The sequence below is a fragment of the Onychomys torridus genome, chromosome 3 (genome assembly GCF_903995425.1).
Source record: "Onychomys torridus chromosome 3, mOncTor1.1, whole genome shotgun sequence".
In the NCBI taxonomy this organism is placed as follows: domain Eukaryota; kingdom Metazoa; phylum Chordata; class Mammalia; order Rodentia; family Cricetidae; genus Onychomys; species Onychomys torridus.
Window position 1 is genome coordinate 78,086,449 of NC_050445.1, and position 20,890 is coordinate 78,107,338.

At 36.4% G+C, this 20,890-nt stretch overlaps 1 protein-coding gene and 1 pseudogene across 6 annotated transcripts in view; both read left to right on the forward strand.

Annotated features, from left to right (window-relative positions):
- Positions 1-20,890, forward strand: part of Magi2 (membrane associated guanylate kinase, WW and PDZ domain containing 2) — a 1,436,700-nt gene that overhangs the window by 168,995 nt on the left and 1,246,815 nt on the right. The window lies entirely within an intron of this gene.
- LOC118579458 lies at positions 12,001-12,816 on the forward strand (annotated as a pseudogene).

A 20,890-nucleotide genomic window follows, 5' to 3' on the forward strand; every position in this document is an offset into this window, starting at 1 on the left:
AGGCACTTTCTAAAACATACTCCATGAGTTAAAAATGTTTATGCCACCAAAATTATCTTAAAATGTTGCTGTTAGAGAATTACATAATGATACATTGAAGACTAAGAGAGGAAGACAATAGGTGGAGAGTAGAGTACATTGGCTGGACATGCCATCATTGGGGTCCACTGGACACTGGCTAGACATTGCATCACTGGGGCCCAGTGCACACTGGCTGGACATTCCATCACTGGGGTCCAGTGTAACTTTGTTGTTGATTAGATAAAACTTTCACTGAGATTTAAGGACATCCAAATACTTATATTTGGATAATAGTAACACCATCTATCTTTCAAGAACTATTTCCCTGAATGTTTACTCATGTCAAATGTTTGTCAAGACAAAAATCTCTGCATTCAGGAGACTCCTTTTGATGGATTTAGAGTATTCATATATAATAAACTGGATATATAAATAAAATGTTATTAATATTAATTTATTATAAAATTTGGGCAATGTAGCTAGGATATATTGGTAAAAAATATTTTTAGGGTAGATAGGCAAGACTGACTGAAAAGTTACTAGTAGTAAATAAAATATACGTGGGGAGATAATCTAGTATGTAAGTGACCTGTCTTGATTTCTCCCGGCTTGGCATGTGGACAGTTGCCTCCACATAATTTGATTGACATACTTTTCATTAACCTGACCTAACTTTACTATAGTTTACTTAGTTTGCTGTTGAAGGTTTTCCCAAGTGCTCCTCTTTTCCTCTGAAGGATATAGGGATGTTGGGGTCCTGACAAGAAGAGTGACATGATTCAAACTCTAACTTAAAAGAATCCTGCCTACATGAAGTGATGCTTTATTGTATTTTACAAGTGTGACCATGGGATATGATAAAATGGAAGGCAAAAATTACCAGTATTTTCAGTTGAGCAACTTGAGATCTAAATATGCTTCTGTTCTCACTTTAATAATTGCTTTATTATGGATCCCATAATTATTTGCTTGTTCTTATACTTCAAAGTAGATCCCAAAATTATTTAAATGCATCCTACTTGCTAGTTATCATTCAAATCTTGACTTTTATGCTCCTCACCAAACTTTTTTTAAGTGTTTCTGGGTAGAGGGCTGGAAATGTGATTTGGGGAACTCTCATCAGGATGTTGGTGCACACAATCTGGAGCAACACACCCTTTGCATCTTTAATATGGAAATTTCTTTTCTTTTCCATTTCCTTGTGAGTTGTCAACATCATTAGAACACTTTCACTGATACTTATATTTAAAGGCATACCTGAAAACACCTGAACATTTAACACCAACAAAGAAATTTCTCCAATTGTCATCTTTCTTGAAAATATTCAGACTGAAGAAAAAATCATTTCCACAGTTATGAACACAAACATGCTCATTTTTTAAAATTAAGAACTTAAAATATGGATAGTAAACATCATATACACTAAGCCAAATTTTATGTCACATTTTAATCATGTCACTATCTCTAGTGAACCATGTCCATGTTATTAAGGGCTGAGTGCTTTAAATACCTGTGTCTCATCTGATTGTACATACTAAGTCTTCAAGTAAAGTTCAGTAGTAGAAGGTGAATTGAATAAGTCTATATATGCTAACTTAAAATGCACCTTCAAATACAGCTCATAGATTGTCAAACTATGACTAAAGAAAATGCAATCAAAATCAAAATCAAACAGCAACAACAACAACAAAAAGCATGCCTGGTTACTTCTCCTTACACAACTTTAAAGCTTTGTTCAGAGATACCACTTTATTCTTCTTTCATTTCTAGGCTATAGGATTTGGAATAATCAGTTTGTAACATATATACTGTGATTGTTAGATGAATAAAAAATTCACAGGAATTGAATTAAGCAGGAGGAGGCATAGAAAAATACGTACAAATGAAGGAGATTATCTCAAGAAGATTGTGTGCAAGCAATGTGTTGCACATGTGGGGTCATAATCTAAAGTGTCAGAATGGAAAGATGCAGAGGAGGGAAAAGGTGGATGAACCACAATGATGCTGTTTTACCTGATGCTGCCTTCTTTTGTGTCATAAAACTGATTAACTTTGAATTAATTCTGAGGTGATGGATATTCTGAACAATTCTCCTAGATACAGAATTTATTCTTAAAGTGTAATTACTATCATTTTGCAATTTTTAATGTAAGCCTTATTTTCTTCTGAAAAGAAATGATCATTACTTTATAGCTGGCTTGGTTAGCCTATGTGAGTAATTCTGCATAAACTTAGTAAATGACCAACAGAAATCATTTCAGATGGAAAAGTTCCTAATTTTTCTTATTTACTTACTAATGTATGTGAGTGATGTTCCCCTTTGTGTTATTATTTGTAAAATATGCTTCTAAGTTACTTAAGCAATTTGTGCCTCAGTGATCAGCTGTCTCAATAGATGCCTTTCTGCCTCTTTATTTGTTTGGAGACATGACGGCCTTTCTGCTAGTTGAAGTGGGATTTGGGGTTATAGTACCAGCAGGCAATATCTTGGACAAGTTAGTATTTGGGCCACTAAAGTGGGGGAAGGGAAAAATGTTGAAGTAGCCCATGTGTCTATGGCCGAAGATTGCACTGGAGGCCACTGAGCTGGGAAACAGTCCAAAAGTGCTGAATACCTTCTGTTTTGAGTGACGCATCCCTGTGCTGAGAACACATGCTAATGTTGAGAGAGAGAGAGAGAGGGAGAGAGAGAGAGAGAGAGAGAGAGAGAGAGAGAGAGAGAGAGAGAGAGAGAGAGAGAGAGAGAAGAATCTGTTTTACAAGAACAGCAGGAAAATTTATCTACATGTGCTGGCAATTTCCATGACAATGTCCATATGAAATGCAACATTTTGTTTATTTCCATTAAACCATTTTAATGGCATTGTAGAATGCTGGACGTTATTTGTCCATGCAAAAGCACAGTGAAAAGTTTTTGGGTCATATGTTATTTTGAAGTATGTTTTTTAAAATTTTCATTCATAACCAATTTCCCAAAAACAGCATATATAACTTTATAACAGAATTTTTCTTTGACAATTTTATATGTGTATAATGTTATAATACCCCTCTCTAGTCCTCCTCCTTTTGCCTACAATATCCTTCCCACATTCATGTGTATTATTAATTGCAAATTTTAAAGAAATTATTTAGCCATATTTTCCCATGGAAATATGAGATCAAATTCAGAAATTTCTATGATTGTTGAAGAGATATTGGAATACCTAGTTATAAAAGAATTTGTGTTCTTCAAATCAAGCTTTTTGTTTTGTTTTTGAGACAGGGTTTCTCTGTGTAGTTTTGGTGCCTCTCCTGGATATCACTGTGTAGACCAGACTGGCCTCAAAATCACAGAGATCTGCCTGGCTCTGCCTCCTAAGTGCTGAGATTAAAAGTGTGCGCCACCACCACCTGGCCCTTTGAATCAATTTTAAATGGCACTATTCAAAAATGGTCTCATGAAAGTAAATTGTTTCTCTTTGTACTAAATGACTGACTGTACTGATGGTTTATAGTTGTTGTTGTTGATTTTTTAAGTACCAATAGAAATGGTGCTTTCAAACATTCCTAATATGTACATTTCATTGTATAGAACATTCTTTTTTACTAAGAGCTATGGCTTGGCAAGAATCCAGAAAGTATCTAAATGCTCATCCAAAGACTCAAGACCTCAGAGTACATTCTTACCCAATGCACATTACATTTTGTACGTAATGAGAGCAATGAAAACCAAGTTCAAATACTTTCTTTCTTATGTAAAGACGACTAGAGGAAACCCATTTTCCCACAGATGATGCATGTAGTTGTAGAGTGAATCTAGAGGTATGAGACAGAAAATTATTTATTCTAGACATGGGCTCCTGCAAAGCCTTGTACTGAGCCTAGATCACATCTCTTTGACTCAACTGCTAAGCGTAAAAACCCTAGAAAAGCTGTTAGTTCTGGCTAACAATTTGAGAACTCCTTTAGTCTGTGATTGTGAGATGGACCCTAAAATAGTGTCTATATGCACCTACTAGGTGTAAGGATAGTTTTATGCCTCAAGGCATGTTTAAAAATTGCTTTGAGTAAAGTACCCCTTGAAACCACACTCTCACTGACATCTCAGCTCATCTGTGTCTCACTCTAAGGCTTATTATCAGACTGTGAGGTCCCTACCATTTGTACTGCTCAGTATAAATCCTTACGTTTACTTGAGGTAGCTCACAGATAGTTTTCCAGAGAAATGAATGAATCCTGGCAGCTTCAAGATTTAAGCATAGAGTAGTCAACTCAAGATTTCCCTTCATAAATCAAACTAAAGTATTCATAGATTTATATGAAGCTTCAATTCTTAAAACAGCTTAGGATACTCCATAGCATCTCATAGTAGATACATGAGCTATCTGTTTCAGGCACTCCTGCAGTGTGGTCCACTGCTTATGTTCAGGCTGAATATTGAAAATTTCCAATCCACCATAATATACATGATTTATATAAAAATGTGGGGAAAAGCTGTTCTATGAAAAAGTAAATTTCAACAGAGACAAATTTAAGCTGATAAATTTAAAGTCAAGTGCTAATTTATGCAAAAATTACAGAAAGTATTTGAAAGTAAAAATATAAATGTATGGTATCATGTCAAAGGAAAAAATGCAACATGATACAATGGAAATACTTTGTTCAGTTTTTAAAGCATTTATTATAATACACATAAACAAAGTGAAGGATTATGTTTTTAAATAATTTTTAAAGTGAAAATCAAGTTGCATAAAATGTTTAAAAATTAATATGGCACAATGAATATCAGTACACAATACCAAAGACAAGTGTCTTTAAAGGTTGTGAGAATGGAGTAAAAACATACTTGTTATCTCCTCTGGGACTCGTCAGCACTCATATGCCACCTGAGGTAGCACATCCAGTATCTGCCCTACTTCACATGTTTGGAAACGTAACAGAATCTGGGGCCTGATAGGTGCTTTAATGCAAGCTTTCATGAGAAAAATAAAGTACAGATTTATTAAAACCACTATGTTCATACTTGAAAAGTCTATATCTACATAAATGTATGTTATTTAAAATACTTGAGCATAATTACTTTTAAAAATCTTCTGTATAAATTGCTTCCAAGTGGAAATACTGACCCATTCTTGTAATCCAGCACTTGTAATATCTGATTGCAAATTCTTTTCAAATCAACCAACATTCCCCAACAAAGAATGTAGGATGACATCTCTCAGTTTGTGGTCCATGCCTGTAGTCTCTCTCCTGTGTTCTGTGTCTACATTTCCTCTCTTTCTCTTTTCTCAATGGTCTGCATCATAACTCCAAATGGTAAGTGCTTGTCAAATGCTCTTTGGAGAAGTTTACCTCCTGCATAGCACCTGCTCATGCTCTTCATTACTCAGACAAAAATGGCTATATTGCCATTCCTGTGTAACATCATTAGAAATAGTTTTGACATGTAGTAAGAGGTGCCGGAAAGTGTGAGTTTTCAATAAATTACTACTCAATATCACATAGTCCCTAGGATCTGGAAACAAGGTAATAGTTCTCATTGGCTTTTTTGTGGTTTTGTCCAAAAGAAGATGGCCATGGTCTTGAGTAACCAAGAAGGAAAGTAGCACACATACTTTACCAAGCTTCTCCCTAGTATGACAGGCAATGCTTAACAGCAATATTCAGTGTTTAGGATTCTACTGATTTCTTCTTAGTCTTAGAAAATCAAGGAATAGCTGGGTCTATATTAACTCATGGCGGTTATCAGCCGCATATAAAATCATGGAGAGTTTAGAGCATTAAAATGAAAGATAGGAACTAAAATGCTATATACTGCTAGAGCTTGCCCAGAACTCAGACAAATTATTTTGCCCAGTAGTTTAGTCCAGCATATTTCAGCCTGTCCTCTGCCCCTTCCAAATGCATGAAGAGGAAGAGACTGTTTCCTAAGTGTACTGTTCTCAGACCTCATGAGCACCAGTATGGAACCAGTAGTCTCCAATGGCCCCAGTTTGTATACATTAGAAATGTGGATATTGAAAATTTAGCATAAATTTACATGTTCAAGTGGACTTCATCCCAGAGATGCAGGGATGGTTCAACACATGAAGATCTGTCAATATGATCCACCATATAAACAAAGTGAAAGAAATCTCATGATCATCTCATTAGATGCTGAAAGGGCCTTTGACAAAATTTAACATCCATTCATGATAAAGGTTTTGGAGAGATCAGGGATACAAGGAATATACATAATAAAAACAATATACAGCAAGCTGACAGCCAACATCAAATTAAATGGAGAGAAACAAAGCTATTCCACTAAAATCAGGAACAAGACATGGCTTTTCAAACATCAACAATGTTATTTAGCGTATTAATCTCTAGTTATATATTCTTTTACATACGTAATATTTATTCTCATTCTGATGCCCCTGCACAGAAAATTCCTATTCACTGTTAATATTCATATCAAATATTCAATATGGTCTCCCAACAGTATCTGAAGTGCTGTATCCCCTCTGCCACTGATATCCCTTCACACCTTAAATTCCCATCTATTATAAGATTTGTCACATTATGTTACAACAAATAATTGTCTGTTTTCTTGTTTTGTTTACATTTGAGCACAGTGATCCCATAGCCTAGAGATAGTGTTAGTTTGCTCAGGTTGCTATGACAAAATGCTATTGGTTGTGGTATGCAGCAGAAATGAATTATTCAGCTCTGGAGACCTGGATCCTGAGATTGGTGAGTTTACTTCTTCTGAGGCATCTTTCTTGTGCTCATGGATGTTGGCCTTTTTTGGCCTTCACAGTCGAGCCTTTGTGTATGACTGCACACAGACCGCTTATTCCTATAGGAACAGGCAGCATAGAGGAATAGAGCACACTCAAATGATACCACTGAAACTGATCAGCTCTTAATGTTCCCTACCCCCAAGCACAGGCAGAGTTAGAGCTACACAGTCTCAGTACTTCAACACAGGAATTTGGAAGACACAACTGAGCCCGTAATAGAGACCATGTTTAATTTCTTCTTTTTAGCCCAGTCTCTCTGCTTAGTATAAAAACAAAAACATGTTGGTTAATAAGTGCTATATTATTATGAATATAATCTTATCACTTGTAATATCTTAAAATATTTTTTCAAACTTTTATTTGTAACTCAACCAAAAAAATCTACTGGTATGTGTTTGTATGTTACAAAGCAATCGTTAAGTTACCTATAGTTCTTTTCAGTAATGACTGCAAGGAGAAGAAGAATTAGCCTCTCCCAGGGATGACCACCCTTACTGATTGTCCAATGCCAAGTGGTCAGCCCTGAAACCGTATACAAAGAGCAGAAATAGACTCCGCAAGTTATGTGTGTGTGTGTGTGTGTGTGTGTGTGTGTGTGTGTGTGATAATAACCAAAGAAAAGTTATCAACTCGAGGGGTAGATGGGGACGTGAGAGGTGTTTAGCAGAGGTTAGATGAGAGGAGTGGAGGGAAGAAAGTTATGCAGCTATTTCAATTAAAATATATTAAAACAGCAACAAAAGTAATTATAGCATCATTTCCCATTAGTATGTTCCTTAAAGATGTTAATTCTCTGGCCAGGAACTTTCATCCAATTTTGTTATGCTGCCATCTAGTGGTAGTTACGTGAAACTGTCACCATGTGTTCCACGGAGTTTAGGTTTTGCTAAATTTGAAGCCTGTTTTTGTTAGGTTTGATAGCGACAGGGAGAAAAGTGAAGTTGGATGGTAGGGAAGTAGAGAGGAGCCAGGGGATAGGAAAGAATGTATGAAAGTGTAAAATAAAAATTAGATTAAAGAAGAAGACATAAGTTTAGTATTTCTACCTTTTAACACTTTATTGTCCTGATTAAGGTGAACATCTAAATAAAGCTTGAATAAATTGTGAAAAGTAATACACTGCAGAAAATATTTTAAAATAGTATTACATTTGGTTTGAATTTTGATTACAAGTCAACCATGCATTTATTCAAGGGAAGGATTTCTCTGTCTTGTGGAAGAAAACCACAGAAGTGGAAGCAGAGCCCTGGGCTCTGTAAGGCCGCTTTATCGGCACTTTTGTGCACAGAGGATGTTGTGCTCAAAGCATGACATCAGCCTTTCTGAGCTAAAGCATGAGGAAGAAAGACAGATAGGAAAGGAGTACTTAACAACTTTCTTGTTTTCTGTTTTCCTTTTCTCCACAGGGATATATATTAACTCTACATCAGTATAAGTCTTTAGACATTTCTGTAAATGTTAATTTAATACCAATCTAGGTAAATATGTAATTGAATTTAAAGTAATATGCCATAGGTTATCAATGTGTTTTTCTTGAGTGCACTTAAAGTTAGAATGTAGGGAATACACGATGTCACCTTAGCCCCTAAAATACGGTTACTGATGCTCACCGAGCACTGAGCCTGGGAAGGAGAGTCACCAAAAGGATCTCATTTCCGTCCTTGTGAGTCAGCCCAGCTTCGCTAGTCACACTCCATCTGCCCTGTAAAGACACGGACAACATGCTTCGGACGCACATTAAATAGTCATGGAAAAATAGAAGGCAGGTTCCTCCATCACTGTCCCATGCCCTGAGACGTATACAACAAGCTTCAAACACCTGTCATGGTAAAATAGAAGGTGGTTACTCCACTGCTCTCCCATGCCCAGGTTATCTTTGAAGAGCAAAGCTGAAAAGTCATTACATGTTTAGCAAACATAGCACATTATGGAGGTTGTATATAGCTATAGTAAACTCTCTGTTCTACATTATTAGTTCTTTGGATTTACCGCAGGTGTCATACATATTATTTTATATTTCAATAATTTCTCCTAATTTTATAGTTAAATGTAATAATGTATTCATCAATATTTGTAATTTTTCTTTATTCACTAAACTCTATTCTTAAAATATATAAGAATATTTTATTGGTATCAGACATTGAAATTAACTTTAATGATTTTAACCAATGGATTTTCTATTTGTTTTTCTTTTATATTTCATTTTTTCTTAAAGTTTTAATTATTTTCCAGAAATGATAGAATTGGTGTTAAAATATATGGCAAAATAAACCCCACCAAAAAAGCCATTTTCTCTCACCAGAGAAATTAATTAATTTTAACAAATAAAACCATTATACTCTATTTTGGTATTTAAATCTAAAAGAACCACATCATTGATGATAACTTGGTTGTCTCATCCTCTCCAGTGTGCTCAAAGAGAACAGAAATAAACCTCTTAGAGAGATAAACAAGGCTACTTACCAAGTTATTACACCATGCATTTCCTTTTTACTTTCTATGTATAGAGCCTTAAGAAAAGTTTTTTTTAAGTACAGAAGGAATATATGGCTTAAATTCTATATAAAAAAACAACCCTTGAAGACAACTTTATTCTATAACCGGGTAGCCATGAAGTCCCATGGGTACAACCCTTGGAGTCAGGCTTCATGGTGCTGGGTATTGGTTCTGTCACCTGGCCAATGAGTTGCTACCCTACTAAAGCATAGATTCTTCTTTTGTAGACTATGAGTGTACATCAAACTTATTTATAATGTTGTTCTAGAATACTACACTAGATCATTGGTGGAAAATGCTTAGCTTACCAGTCTAATATACTGGTGCTGATTAATTCTGCCTGATATTTTCATTTTGCTTACCTCTGCTACTAGAATTAAAATCAAATGTAACAGGTAGTAATCCATGCAGAAACATTTAGTGTATTTACTGAATATAAGCTATGTGCCAAGATTTCTGCAAGATGTGCAGATGCTAGAGACTATATTCTAGGTAAGAAGCTACACAACAAAGGAAATGAGCAACCAATGATAGCAGATTGTAATTACCTCAAATAAAATAAAATATGATAATATGAACAAAGCAACCAGAGAGTCAACGTTGTGGGATTTTTTTCAGCACTCAATTATATGAAAAATGTAGCAAAGCATCATGAGTACAACTGGAACTGAGACTTTAATGATTCTGTTAGCTTTCTGTTGCTATGATAAAATACTTGTGATAGTCAACTTAAAAGAATAAAATATTTAGTTGGAGCCATGCCTTTGGAGGAAGAGGTGTATCATCGCAAGTAGAAAAGTCTTCCCCTCACACTGGCCAAGAAGGAGGGAGGGAGAGGAGAGAAGGAGAGCAAGTACGAAGAAGAAAGGGCAAGAGAGAGGGGAGGCAATGGAGTTCTAATGTCCCCTATGAGGACATAAATTCTTAAGTTCCTATGTTGTTCTCTCAGGGCCCCAGGTCTTAATGGTTCCTGGAACTCTCAAAGTGCTGTGTGCTGTTCAGTGCTGGGCAGTGGCCTAAGGCTTTAACCCTCTGGAGGATATCCACATCAAAACTATAGCAATGATAACAATTAGGCTTGTGAAGTTTCTAGAGAAAAGGATTTCAGTTGAGGCAAAGGAAAAGGCAGTAGATCTGATAGAGGAAATGTGCATGGCCTGGTGAGGACCATAAAGAAACCATTGAGGCAGTTAGGTGATTTTAAGGTAGGTAAAAGAGGAGAGTAGATTCCCAGAAGATTGAAGACCAAGTTTGGGATATTGTACTTTTCAGCTTCACATTACTATACCAAAAGTTTTATGCCAATAAATTTATGAAGAAAAATTATTAAGCTGACAGTTTTATAGGTTGTGGTCAAAGACAAGATCCATTTAGAGATGCTTATTATGATGCCAGATGGCAATGGTAAAAAGCACCTATCAGAGCAAACTGCTCACAGTACAAGCCCAGGAGAAGTGACTGAGCTGTTTCCTACCTTCGGTTGCAGGGACACATGCCCTATGATCTAAGGGTATCCTACTAGGCCCTGTGCACCCTCCAATACTGCCACTTCTAGAGAAAAACCTTCAACATGTGGACCTTTAGGGGAAATTCATGTAAACCATACCTGATCTGATGATAAGCAGAGGAAACAAAAATCAAGAAGCAGAATGCTTGCTACTAACAGAGCAGATTCAGATTTGGCATAAATCTTATCAGATTCCCAGCTGAGTTGCCTTTATCAGAATTGACAAGGTGACCCAGAAAACATACAGCATAAGGTATCCAGAACAAAAACAAAACAGTCTTGAAAAATAGTGACCGAGACTATGCATCTCAAAAGGTGAAAAAATCTAAATTTTAATACTTAATCTATAAGGTATAGTACACAAAACAATGAGATACTGGCATTAGATTCACATGATGACTTCTGTCTATAAATGATTGAAGTGAGAGGCAAGAAATAAAACCCTACATTTTTGGTATATTGGCTTTCACTAGAGTGGAAAGACAATTGAAAGGAGAAAGACACCTTTTGGATTAGGAAATAACATTCATTTGTGGAATGATAATGTTTAATCCTGCTTTCACTAAATATTAGATCACAGACCAAAATCTATTAAACTTTTACAACAGAATGTAAGAAGTAAATAATTATTACTTAGATTAGCAATGATTTCTACAAATAGCAGCAAATTTTTTGATAATAGAGTCAAATATAGATAAATTAAATGTTATAATCTTTATTTTAATTCATTTCCAAGGACACAGTAGAATAAAATAACTCACAGAAAACATGGAAATATTTGAAAGTAACTTATCTAAAAGAAACCTTATATCCAGACTATATAATGAATTATTACAATCCAACACACCCAGTGATAAAGCCATAAAATGTATAAGGGGTCTGATTAGACAATATGCTGAAGGCAACATGCAAAAGACCAACAAACACATGGAAAAATGTTTAACATCATCCATCATTAAAGTATTGTAATTTAAAAGCATAATATGCTACTTCTTCATGGCCACTTGAATGATTATAAAAATGTAAAGGAAGTTTCATTGATGATATGGAAACATTATGACCCTGGTAAATTGCTGAAGGGTTGAAAGTGTTATGGGTATCTTGAAAACAGATTAGCATTTCCTTACAATGGAAAGGAGAGACTTATTATCTGACCTCGTAGAATCACTGCTGGGTCTACACCGAAGAGAAGATGTTGATAGGAATTGAAAACATATGGCCAAGACTGTGCTTGAAAGTGAGGAGGCCAAGTTCCATGGTTCTAGTGCTGGTTTTGACCACCACATTACTATTTTCTCTCCAGAGAGCTGACTCTACTAAGTAGAATATGCTTATAAGGCTATTAATAAGGGTGGATTAACATCTGTAACTGTCAGAGGAAATGACTCTGAAGTAATTGTCATACAGAAGAAAATACCCAATGTGTTATTGGATACCAGCTCACTGAATCACTTGTTCAAGATAACTAAAAACATTGGCCCTATTGTGACTGGGATGACAGCCGACAGCAGACCCCAGGTACAGAGGGCATGCTATGAGGCAGCTAAATGGAAATACAAATATGGCTTTGAGATTCCTGTGGACATGCTATGTAAGAGAATTGCTGGTAGTTCTCAAGTCTACACACAGAATGCTGAAATGAGGCTGCCTTGGTTGTTGTATGATTTTAACTGGTATAGTTGAAGAACAAGGCCCTCAATTGTACAATTGTGACCCTGCGGCTACTACTGCGGCATTAAAGCCACCACAGCAGGAGTTAAACAAATAGAGTTAACCAGCTTCCTTGAAGAAAAGAATAAAGTGAAGAGGAAATTTGATTGGACATTTGAACAAACAGTAGAAACTGCAATTACATGTCTGTCTACTGTTCTGTCCATTGATTTCAAACCTTCAGAAATAGAAGTTGGAGTAGTTACAGTTGAAAATCCTAAATCCAAGATTCTCTAGAAGCAGAGATTGACGTTCACCTTGGTGCTCTAGCAGAGAGATACTAAATGTTGCATTAGTTTAACAAATCCATGATGCCACTGGCCTGTGTGTCTGGCAACAGCAAATCCAAACAAGTCCTAACCAGTTCAATGGCATGAGGAGTGGGAGAAGTTCCAGCTTCAATCCATGACTTTGTTCATTTGTTGAAAAAGTGTGCTTTGGGGGCTGGAAAGATGGCTCAGAGTTTAAGAGCACTGGCTCCTCTTCCAGAGGTTCTGAGTTCAATTCCCAGCAACCACATGGTGCCTCACAACCATCTGTAATGAGATCTGGTGCCCTCTTCTGGCCTGCACAGATACAAGCAGGTAGAACACTGTATGCATAATAAATAAATCTTAAAAAAAAGAAGAAAGAAAAAAAAAGAAACAAAAAACCCAGTGTTTTTGAAAATAAAAATTTAAAAACAGAAAGAAAATCATATGACCACACAGAAACTGATACACAAAATTTAAAGGACTAAAGGGAGAAACAACCCCAGCATGTGTCAGTGAATGAGTGTATGAACAAACTATGATTTATATGCACAACAGAAGAACATTATTCAATACCAAGGAGGGAATTCCTCATATGGGTTACAACATAGATCAACTTGAAAACTCATTAAATAAAAGAAGACAAAAACAAGTCACTGGGTGTTATATGATTCCAATTGTATGAAACATCTAGAGTAGGCACATTGGTGGAAATAGAAATATTATATAGAATAATAGCATTTGCCGGGAGCTGAGAAAGGGAAGTATGAGAAGTGATTAGTAATGGACACAGGCTTACCTTCTGATATAATGAATGTACATTATAATTAATCATTCTAATGGTTTTCAAACCCTGTGCCTAACCAATTGTTGAACTGTATTCTTTAAAGGTTTATCTTTATAAGTTATTTATATTGTATTTATAAGCTTATCTCAAAAGTTATTATTTTAAAAGGCAAAAAGAGTATATTTGAAAGATACTTTCCAAAGGTCTATGACATTTGTGGTAATTTATCAGCATTAAGTTGTTTGAATGTCACTGTTTCAAGTGCTTTGTTCACCAATATACTATCAGCATGTAGAATCATTCTTAGAATGTTTTAGAAATTAATCTGAGTGGATATTTAAAATAAGAGTAAATTAACTGAAATAAATAGAGACATCGGTAATTAAACAAGAAAAATGTGAGGGAAGCAATTTGGGAGTGAACATAAAAATTTTAATTGAAATCTGAACTCTGTAATTATTCTCAAATTTATAATCTCACTATTCCAAATAACAATATTCTGAAAGTGAAGATATATATCCCCATAGTTGTATTAGTGAATCAAGATAACAAGAATGGTTGAAGCTTGCCTTGAAAGTGGTGAGTTTCTTATACTATGCTGCTTTTGAAATTTTTACATGATAGTAGAGTGTGAGTCTTATATGGTTAGGAAAAACATTTTGGTACAATTATAATTAACATCAACCTTAACATCCTATAAAAGTAGCTAATGGTTTTTTTGAATGAATAAAATTATTTCGAAACATGTAGTTGTTTTATGTTATTCTAAAACTGTAGGGCTGGATTGAGACTAGAATACAGCTTTCATATTGCCAACATAAAAAGTAATCATAGGGCTATCGAGATGAGTCAGAGGGCACGAGCCCTTGCTGCCAGTCTGGGGACCCGAGTTTGATCTTTGGAATCCACATGACAAAAGGAGAGGACCAATTCTGCAAGTTGTCCTCTGAACTCCAGTGGACCTGTGCCTGGACGTGTGCCTCTCACCTCTCCCCAGTATACAATCCATCAATCAAATAATCAATGAAAATAAATGTACAAGGTATCTTTTGAACTATTAACAAAATCCTTGAGGAACAGTAGATCAGTTTAAGAAAAAAACATAGTCCAAGCTGTAAAGTAGCCCAATGCTTAAGGAATGGCTGAGGAAAGAGACTGAGCTGGGGGATCGGTGTGTGTTCTCATTCTCCTTGTACTACTACACATACTGTCTCTGCATCTGGATTCAATGAAACTATCTGATCTATATTCAGACATTGTTCATCAGAAATTTACCAGAGGATTGTATGAGTGTCTGAACTGTTAATTAATTTTATTCTCTCTGTAATATGAGGTACATATTAAAATTTCATTAACTTGCCCCCAAAATGTTAGCAATATTAAGTACCCAATTCCACTTAGATATGATCTTCCAATACAACAAATTTCACACCTCTGTGAGCAATCAGAAATATGACAATCACTGCCCTTCATATAATTTTTATGGAGATATGATTTAGCATTTAGTAATTATATGAGAATGAAATGGAGAGTAAAACAAGCTTAGTGAGATGTGCATACTATACCGAGGCTGACCCATGCTGGTAAATTGGCAGAGATTCCCAGACTCTGAAGGTCTCCCGAGTGAACTGCATGCAGAGTACAGCTCTGTGCTCAGCAGAGCAGAGGGGCCTGTACAAACAGCTCAGCTGGCTTAGAAACACTACATTGGGCCCAGAAAGTGGCATGCTCATGGAGTCTGACTTGTCAAGGGTCTGTGAATTTTATTACAGCTTCAGCTGGCTCCAGGAGCTATGGTTTTGCTGTTCAGGGAAGATCTTTGTGCCAAAGGGAATTCAAGTCTAGCAGCTGATCTGGTATTAGAACTACACCAAATCTAAAACTACTAATACAGTATTTCAAAAATCATTCACTGTATGTTGGTGTCCATGCCTGGCTAGAGCATGGAGGCACCATTCTTTCCTAATGAAGCACAACTGTAGCAAACCACCATCTTAAATGAATGAAATGGCTGTACAATCTCTCTTTATCTTATCTTTCTCTTTGAACATTTTTTCTAAATTCTTAAACTTTCTCAAGATCTCCAGCAGACTTGAGTAACAGCCATGATCTATACATCAAATCTTATAAATACCTCAAAAGTGGTAAAAACAAAAAATTTTCCTATTATAAAAATCTACTTATGGCCTAGAGGATCAGTCAAAGATGTGTGCAGAAATTAGTAAGCAAAGTAATTATTTATTCTGGCACACAAAAAAGAAATATATATATATATATATAAAATTAAATGTGTTTTTCAAAGAAGTGGAATTGTATTCAAGATAACACAATAGTAGAAGAATGTTTTCAAAAGTGTATACAAATCTTTTATGGCTTAATAGATATCCCTCATGAAGAATTAATCATCAAAAATAACTTCCTAGGATTTCTTATTTACTAAGTGGTACTTCTGTTGTTGTTGGTTAGTTGATGATTTGATAGCTTGGTTTGGTTTACTGAGAGAGGGACTCAGATGGTAGTCCAGGCTTACTTAGATCTTCCTATGTAACCTAGGCTATCCTCACATTCATGACATTCCTCAGGCCTTAGCTTCCTGAATGCTGACATTTCAGATTTGTGCCACATCTTGGTGTTTTGTTCTAAGGGATGGTGCCAGCATTTGAACACAAGCATTTTTGACTCTAATACCTATGCTTTCAACAGAATGCTAAATAACACATTCACTCAAATAAATATGAACATAGTTTATATAGAATAATATTTCCACTTATATAAATACATAAATGCAAGTATAGATAAACATATGATGACCTCTAAAATATCAACATTTTTTTAATTTGAGTAATTAAATTGGTTGATTTTATTTTTAGCTTTGTGATATTTTTGACAGAGGTTTTGTTTAGAGATTATAATATATATATCATTTCTCCCCTCCCTTCCCTCCTTCTAAACCCTACAGCATACTCCTCCTTACTCTCTTTCAGATTCATGCCCTCTTTTTACATTGTTATTGCATGAATATATGTATATATACATAGATATTATAATCCTAGATGTAAACTGCTCAGTCTGTATAATGTTAGTCATAAGTATGTTTTCAGGTCTGACCTTTTGATATTGGACAACCAGCTGGTGTGGTTGTCTATGGGGAAGATTTTCTCCTGCTCTCCGTATTTCTTAGTTGCCTGAAAGTCTGTGTAGGGTTAAGGTCTCATGGGTTTTTGCCATCCACTTTGCATGCCTATTGTTGTCCTGGTTTGGCTCCTGTCTGGGCAGTCACATCAGTGAGACTTTGTGGATATAGTCCTGACATTACCAGGAGAAAAATCTCACAGCAAAATCCCTGATCATTTGGCTCCTTCCACCCCTTCTTCTGCAATGTTTCCTAAGCCTTGGGTTCAGGACTGTTTTGTAGACACAACCACTGGAACTAGGCTCCACAACTCTGCATTTTTATTGGTTGCAATTTTCTGTAATGGTCTCTGTTGCAAAGAGAAATTTCCTTGATGAGGAGTGAGGACTCAGTTGTCTGTTAATATAAAGACAAATGTTTATACATGTTGTTAGGAATTATTCTAATCCAGCAAAGTAGTAGTTATGGGTTCTCCTGCAAGCTTCATGACTTCACTATTCTGGTAGTTGGCTAGGTTTCCAGGACCAGACATGTTCTCTCTTTTTAAGTCCAATTAGAGAACTGTGGGTTACTGCTAAAGTGTGTATGCCCCTTCTGTATTCTTAGGGTTATCATGCTGTGCTGGTAGTCATTACAGCTCATAGGCATCAGGGCAGGGTAGGGTTGGCGGTTGCTTCCCACTTTGGAAGCTTGTGTGATATCTTCTGGTACCATGAAAGCTAGTCCTCAGAGAGGAGACATTCAGGTCAGTTCCAGTTCAGGGGACTCTGGACCCTGTTTCCAAAGTTCATGGTCTCTTCAGCAATAATAACTTACCTTCCACCCCTTGGGGACAACCAAGGACTCTATAGGCTGTGTCTTTTGACAGTCCCTTGGTTTGCCTTTACCAACAACTCAAAAGAAGGCTTCTCTTGTCTAGTATTGGAGATTTTGTGAGGTAGTCTTTCAAATGTTTAAATATTCTATAATTGATATGCATTTCTAACATCATTGAAAAAAGAATAAAACATGCCAGCTCATTATTTTTATTTGTGTTTAAATCTTTATCTAACAATTTCTTCATCGAATCTTTGGAATTTCACACCATGAACCCTAATTCCTCTCACCTCCCAGTCCTTCCCTCACCCCTGCAGTGCACCCCAAAAGAAAATAAGAAAAAATCAAATCAATCCAAAACAATACAAGCAAGCAAACAAACAAAAACAAAACAAAACAACAACAACAAAGTCCCCTTCACTCCTTTATCTTTCCCTCCTCTCCAACAACAACAACAATAGAAAGGGGCTCCAAAGAGAGAGGAAAGTACACCTGGTAGGACAAGTACAGGCTTATCAGAGAGAGAGAGGTGGGGAGGGAGGGAGGGAGGAGGGGAAGGGGTGGGGAGAGAGAGGAGACAGAGAGACTGTTGTGTGTCTCACTATTTTTGGGCTCTTTGGCAGCCCTCCACCGAGCTCCCAAATAAATAGACGTATTCTTAATTAGTAATGCCTTGTCTTAGCTTGGCTTGTTTCTTGTTAGCTTTTCTTAACTTTAAATTATCCCATCTACCTTTTGCCTCAGGGCTTTTATCTTTCTCTCTTCCTGTAGAATAGAACCTTTCTTTCCTTCTTACTCCATTTCTGGTTGTGTAGCTGGGTGACTGGTTTGTTTGCCCCTAAAGTTCTCCTCCTTTCTCTCTTGATCCTTGATCTTTCTTCTTGCTCCTCCTAGATTTCTCCTTCTATTTGTCCTTTCTCCTGCCATGCTATTGGCCATTCAGCTCCTTATTAGACCCCCAGGTGTTTTAGACAGGCACAGTAACACAGCTTCACAGAGTTAAACAAATGCAACATAAAAGAATGCAACACATCTCTGCATCATCAAAGCAAATGTTCCACTGCATAAACAAATGTGACACTTCTTAAAATATTATTCTACAACAGGAGAGAGATATGGTTTCTTTATAATGGAATATATGGGCTCTTTGGAGATTCTCAAGTTGCATTTGTTTTTTTTTTTCCTTTAAATATTTATTTACTTTATTTTGAAAATGTATGTATGTGTATCATGTGTGTGTATGAGTCCATGAAAGGCAGAAGATGCATTGCATCCCCTAGAACTAAACTTCAGGTGGCTGTGAGCCACCACATAGGTAAGTATTTTAATTGCTGAGTCATCTCTTCAGCCCCTCAAGTTATATCACTTAAAGTTGCTAAGAAACCAAACCATCTTTCTAACATTGTTCCATAAGGGTTGTTTATAACATCGTTAAATGTTAAAGAATGTTTTCCTCAGTCAGGTGTATTTATGAGTGGCATTATTTACATCTAGGAGAGGAGAGTTCTAAGATAATAAAGTTTCACAGTATTTTAGACATACTCTAATTAGTGTCCTCAACATGGTTGATTGGGGTGTCTTTGGGAATACATTGTCTGACCATAAGTGAGAATAATTTATTTACTGTTCTAGACAAGGTGTCTTTGGGGGAACATACATTGTCTCAGTGGCTGTTAGACCCTTAGATTCTTTCCAGTAGAGTCTTCTTCAGCTTTTATAACCAGTAAAAGACGAGAGCAGAGACTCTGCTTCCCTCAGGCTTTTCTCCCCATGACACTTTATCTTTCTATCCTACCTTTGGAGTGATTAAGAGTTAGGGCAGGCTGTGAGTTCCAAGAGTTGACATTTCTGATTTAGTATTGGTGCCAATTGATTAGTCTCGGGTTCTGAAGTATGACACAACAGCTGTGGAGTATGCTTACGAAGTTGCCTGTCCAGGTTGTCTCAGGATAGATATGAGCATGGGCCTGCAAGGTTTGTTTACTTTGAGAACTGGGCTGAGAATTTTGTGGGATGGGTGGAGACAACTGGATAAGGAATCCTTTGATTGCTTATTACAGTTAAAATACACCTGAGGTCTTCAGGACAAGATATTCCTACAGTTTTAAGTCTTCAGCAAATTTCCTCTGAGTTCAAGCATTCTCTCAGAATGGGGAGGGATCATAAGCCCCATGAAGTAACCAAAGCTCATAAGACTCACAAAGCTAACTGGAGGACAGCTATGCTCACCATTTTACCACCGACACTTTTGGAGGAAGCTAACCAAAACATAAGCTCAGAACCTTGAAAATTCATTCCCGAGTTATTAAAGCAGTGAACAGTCAGTAAGGAGAGGAAGCTCACAGCAGCACAGCTGCCTGTAAGTCATAGCAGGCTCTCCAGGGATGTGACTTTGTAAGTCCTCAGCTGTGCCAGGCAATAGTGATGGTATGGTTTGATAGCTGCTTTGTGTCCCTTGGGATCTGGTAAGTAACCCCTCACCATGCTTTGTAAGGACCCATTTCTTTGATCAGTGCTGCATCTGGGGTAAATATGTATATTTGTTCAGGCCTTCCCAGGAAAAGTCACTCAACAGTGAACACAACTTCTTTGCATTCCTACAAGTAACACATTAAGTAAAAGAAATACTAAGTAAATAAGCCGAAGAAAATATTTATGGTTGTGTACTTATGGCATAAATTTCTATCTTATGATACATTGTTACTGTAAAAATGAATGTAAAATCGCCTTCTTGTTACAGAAGTGCCACAATCTAGTGAGCACTTATGCTACAGATTCATATTGTTGTACCAGCACTATTCTCCTGCTTCATAATGAAAAACAATCTAGATCTGAAAACATAAAGGAAAATCTGCACGAAACACCCTACTTTGTTTATTTTGGGGTTTCAGAAAATTGGAGGCCCTTCTGGATATCTTATATTATTATTCATCAACCCACCACCTTATGTACCACCAACACAAATGGTCAAATCATCCAGCAGTTTCTCTTAGGTGACTGCCTTTTCTACTGTATCACAACCCAACCTACTCTTGTCATTTTTTTAAAAATTTCTGATACTTAAAATATAGTAGTTGTTGAGTCAATATTTCTGAATTAACTGAATCCATGCACTAACTAATTAACATAGCTCCATCCTGTGCTCTTAACACATTTCATCCAGGTATGGTAGCACATAGCTGTAATATTGAAGGTTGAGAGAGAGAAAGAATAGGATTTCATGTCCACCTTCATCTACATTGTGGTTTCCAGACCAGCTTGAGCTACATGAGATCTTTTCTCAACACAAATAAGTAGGTGATCTCTATGTGATGGTTAACTGCTGTGATGGTTAATGGTGATTGTGAATTTGACAAGATCTGCCTTTAGGCATGTCTGTGAGGGATTTTTCTAGATTAGATTAACAGG